This window comes from Gossypium hirsutum, chromosome A01 (assembly GCF_007990345.1).
Source record: "Gossypium hirsutum isolate 1008001.06 chromosome A01, Gossypium_hirsutum_v2.1, whole genome shotgun sequence".
NCBI classification, from domain to species: Eukaryota; Viridiplantae; Streptophyta; class Magnoliopsida; order Malvales; family Malvaceae; genus Gossypium; species Gossypium hirsutum.
In genome coordinates this window covers 114,197,901-114,203,681 of record NC_053424.1, presented here as the reverse complement: position 1 = coordinate 114,203,681, position 5,781 = coordinate 114,197,901, and positions in this window count along the sequence as shown.

Here is a 5,781-nt window from a genome sequence, read left to right as displayed (position 1 = left end):
TAACTACAGTGTTTTCTAAATTCTGAGATACTTGCAGGATCGGTGCTGGAGACTTAGTGTACGACATACTTACTCAAAATGATCCAAATTATTTGAAAACCAATTATTTTTTGAAGCACAATTTTGGAACCCAAAATCCACAACCCTAGTTTTATAACCTGACTTTGATACCACTAAATTTAACACTCCTAACCTGACCTAGACATTATGGCCGAATATGAGTGTGTTACGAAGAATGGTTTTAAAATATATCTTTTAAGTTAAAACGTATCATTTTATTAGCTTACCAATTGGATATTAATATCCAGAAAAACTTGAACTTATAATCTTATTTGATACCATTTTATCAAGAATTTACAACGAAAGTTTAAAAAATCATTTTATTTGATGCCAAGCTCGTGTTTCCAAAAACCAATTGTTAAATACCATTTGTTTGTGTAAAGTGTTTTTGTTAATGTTGCGGAAAAGAAAGCAAAACAAAATCCAAATCCAAAAGTTAAAACCATATAGTCTAGAGAGTCTTATAAATTACAAACTCTCAAGAAAAACCAAATTTTAAAATAAAATCAATATTACTAAATAAAAACAGTCCTCTGTCGAGTGGTTACCACTGAGCCTTCGTCGCACTGACCCACCTAAGTTTGTAGATTACCTGAATAAAACAGACAAATAGATGTGAGTTTTCTCAAACTCAGCGTATAACCCAACAGAAATAGTCATGCAACATGCACAGAATTTCATATATAGTCAGATATAGTTTCGAACCTAGGTCCATATAGATACAGATATCAGAATCAAATGAATGGATTAGATATACGGAATCCTACCTCCATCCTCTACACACCATCTTCGACTATCCCATTACACCATATGGGTTTAAAAATACCCACCCATCTCAACACATCATTTTGTGTCGATGCCACACACAATAAAAGAATAAATGGTGAAGCTGTCAGAATATAAGCAAAAGGTCGCTGTAGAGATCACTTCCTCCACATATGCAAATCTCATCCTAACACAGATACAGAATACAAAATTAACAGAATTAACATGCATAACATGCTCGTATACAGATCACATATATACTCAAACAAAATAGTCAGACATACATATTAGTGTCCTACCCAGACCAGACTATTAGAATATCAGATCACATGAATTAGGGTTTGGTTAGCCCTTATCGACCTTACAGTAGGCCCACAGGCGATCGGAATGACCCGTGCGACCGTAAGGAAAATTTTAGAATCTTGGGCCCACATGCCCTTGTGGGCCCACACGGCCTGGCCCAAAATCCTTACGCCCAACTTGGGCTAGCCCGTGTGGTCCACACGACTGTGTTAAATGCACGACCGCATTTTCATCAGTCATACGACAGTGTCTTGCACACGGCCAGTCACCAGCCCGTGTGGCATTGACAGACCCAATTTTTTACTTTCGTTGAACCTCATTTTCTCTCGTTAAGGGTACACACCTAGTTCATTTTTTACGCGTAAATAATCCCAAGCCTTTCAAACCTAAAAAAACACCATTCAATCAATTTATTCCAAGTACCGAAACACCAATCTATCAAAACCCCAATCGACATACTTGAAAATTTTACTCAATCGAAAGGCTCGACCACTTACCAAAACAGTTACGAAAGCCCAAACAAACAAAACGATAGAAAATGAATTTTGATCCCCTTGATTAACACCTACACAAGAGTTCACCACATTAACACACCTGAAAACGATTCCCAATTGCACAAAACATCAAGAATACTTACCTACCAGAGTTAAAGCAGGGATTACAAAACCCAAAGCATAGTGATTGAATGATAGTATAGCGAACAGAAATCAAAGAACGAAAAAATAAAATAGAAAACGTTTGGAAGAGGAATTTGGAGAAGAAATGTCAAAAGCTATTTGGGAAGAAAGAAAAAATAAAAATAAGAAAATAATAAGACTGATTAATTTGAATACAATCCCACTACATCTACTAACAACCCAACCAACTCAGAATTTCAAGTCTATGCAAACTCTCTCAGCCAACCGAAACAAAGATTATCACCCCTACTCACGTAAAGATTCAAACACAGGACCTCTAGCACACTAACTCCTTACCATCTGAACCACTAGGCTCATTCTAATATGAGTTTACAAACAATGTTATATAAGCCCACCCAACAGGGATAAGACTTGGATCTAAAACAATAAAATTTCCAAATGTAGGACTTGAACCGAAGACCTCGTACACACACCCAGAACACTTAACCACTAAAGCAGATACACATTTGTGTCAGGATTTATAGAAACAAAAATAAATTATTCAGGGCGTTACAACCAAAATCTCTCTCAATTTTGAAGAAAACCATCAAGAACATCACCAATTTCTTCATTCTTTTTCTATTGGATTTTCACGAAATTCAATCTCCGGTTCATTTTTCTTCACCCAAGAAGGTAAAATTCTATTTTTTGGCTATGTGTTTATGTATCTTGTTTTTACAAATCAAGGTTTGATTATCTAGAATGAGTTTTTATGAGTTTAATGTATTATGTCGAAGATTGAGATCAATAATGGTGAAATTTGGATTTCCAAACTAAACTTTGATTTCTAAGTGATTTTCAACTTATTTTGATTAGACTAAAAGGTTCCTAATATTACTTAAACAAATTGTTAAGAGATTTTAAAGATTTGATGATTTTTCCACAATGCGTTCTAAGATGATTTTTCAAAAAATTTAATTCTGACTTCCTAGGTGTTCTAAGTGGTTTAGATATAACCTAAAGTGATTAATTAGATATTTATAATTAATTTCAAGAAACGAAAATGAGATCTAATCAAGAATTTTTTTACTTAACTATTCGAATTATTCAGTTTAAGTGGTGCTAGATTGGATCTACTTTTTTGTTTGATTTTTTTTATAGTTTTTAATGATCTATATATGTTGTTTGTTTTATGTATGAGACATCCCGGATTTTTCGGAGCCTTCTACGAGCAAGGTGAAAGGTAAGACGATGCTTGTTTAAGCTTTCAGCTAGCAAGTGAAAACAAGAACAGTTTGTGTTCTAGAGTTACTACTGGTATGCATGATTCATTATGTTAATCAGGAGCTTAGGTTAGCTTAAACACCTATCCTAAGTTCTGAGAGTAAGTCTTCCTACTCCATTTACTTTGTTTTTGCAAAAACAATATCGAATAAGGTTAAATGTGATGTCGATGTGTCAAAATAGAATGTGATATGAGTTAAATTGAAGATATGGTATATAATTGATTGGTTTAATACATATACATGAGATCTAATGTGTTTGAGGCTCTTTGAGCATTGTGCTATCACTTGTGAGTGCCTTAATTATGAATATGGTAAGCATGCTATACGAATGTGTTATGAATGTGAATATGTTGGTTATGAATATACTAAATGTGCATAAATCAATAAAGAAACATGTGTATGTATGGATATATTGGCCTTGTAACTTTTGAAACCATTGGATATAGTTGGCATGCCATAAGATTGTGAGTACGCACCTTTGTGTTTTGTGATTTGGGTGTTGAGGCCCCGGGATAGGCTGGAGAGTGTTTAGCTTAATGCTACACTTTTGGTACGTGTTAGACTGTTTGAGTCATTATTATGATAGGGATCCGTTTATCCAATGCGTGAATGTGTGTGTGTGTGTTTATATACATGTATGATTTATAGTCTCAAGATGCCAACATATCATTGATTGAAATATATGAGTTTTTTGGGTGAGTTTATATGTGGGAATAAGTACTATGTTTGTGAGATATTTGTAACAAGAATATATCGACTTAGCTTGATGAAAATGAATTGTAAACGTGCCTATAGTATGCTTTTGCTTAACTTTCATAATTATGTATGCTTAGTAGTAATTTTGAGCATTCACTGACCTTGCATAAGCTCACACTCTTTACCAAAACATTGCATACTAGTAACAGATCCAATGAGTGAAGAGTGGGCAAGTGTGGTGATCCATGCAAGGCATAACTCTTGAGTAGGTGATATTTGTTTCAAACTATGAACAAAGTCAATGTGGGGTTTCATTTGGGACTAGACCTTTTGAACTAGCATTTAGGATTTGGAACTTCCTTTTTTATTTACTTTTGTCATGGATGATGCATATTATGCTTGCTTGATACACTTATGTTAAAAGACTTTGTAAAGTGATTTAATTGAAAAAAAAGGTATACTACAACTTTTAGCATGTTTCAGTTGACCAAATAGTTCATTTTATGCATATAGGTTTTTTAGAAAGGCTCGATATGTTGCTTTGGTAAGTTGAGAACTTGCTTTTGAGCCTAATGATACATGCGAAAGTGTATTGTTTACATAGAGAGTCAAAATATGCCATGATGTGTTATAGTGGTTGTGAGCATTTTTTAAATGTTGAAAGGGAGTAATATGACTTGTGTGGATTGAGTTTAGACCTTAAATACATGAAGAGGTAAGTGCCTAAATTTTGAATTGTTGAATTGCAGGTCTGTTTGCTACAAAAATGCAGGGGACGTCGAGATGACGTTCGAACGTTGTCGAGACGTGAAACTGGCGTCGAGACGTGAAACTGGCGTCAAGACGACGTTTGAATATTGTCAGGACATGAAACTGGCATCGAGATGCCCTATTCATGGAGTCAGGGTGATGACCTATCATCTGGGCATGTTGCGATATGCTTCTTTGTGTCATCCTGACGTGGAGCTATGTGCTCTTGAGGGTAGTTCACTCAACCTTGTAATTTAGTCCTAGGTTTTAAGTAATGCAATAAGAGCTCTAAATGGTTACTAAACTCCTTGAAAACGCATACGTAGGCAATCTGGATGTTTAATTTCATAACTTCATAGATAAATTTTGTAATACGTTTAATTTGATAATTTGTCATCCTTACCATTTAGTTATTAAAACTCTAGTTTCTAAATTGGCTAAAAATTACAATTCGGATTAAGTCAATTTGTTCAATAATATGGTTAGTAACATATTAGAGCTACAATGTATTCTATAATTATTGTTAACTAAATGTTTTATTTTATGTTGCATGTATTGTGCCCTTGTTAAAATGGGATGTGTTTTTGGTCATTTCGATGACTAATGTGACATTCCAGGTTCGGTTCAGATCGTCTTGGCCTGATTTGAGGTGCCACACCTAGTGTTTATTAAATAAAGAAAAAAAATAAAAGGTTTGTTATTGGACCTACTTATACTTATGCTAACTATATAAAAGAATTTAGGTTTAAGTATGTCAGGGGTCCCTGTACTCTTTTGAAAATTAAAATTTAGTCCTTATACTTTAATTTTGAGACATTAGTCCTATACTTTTGTTGATTTTAAAATCTTGGTCATTAAGCTAACTTTCACCCAACTTTGCCAATAATTTAACTATAGAAAAAGGTTGAGTAACTTTTAAAGCTCTTAATGTTTATATTTTTCGTCAATTTAGTCCTTACTCTTAAAAATACATAAAAAAATTTTAAAAAATTTAAAAAATTTCAATTTTCAATTAAAAGTAATGAGAGACATGATATTATAGTAGATGGACAATAGTAGAAATTACCTAACATTTTAACACAAGGATTTGTACAAAATTTACCTTGGTAAGTGGAGAATGTCTTCATTTTAATTGGATTCAGGGGAACTAAACCTTTAATTGCTAGAGAGAAAAGAAAATTAAAAAGATGAAAAATTGAAAGAGTGGAATAATAGTAAGATGAGAAATATAATTTTTCTTTCCATAGGTGTGCTTGGTAGGAAATGTGGAAAACTAAAATAAAAAATAAATTTATTTTCATCCA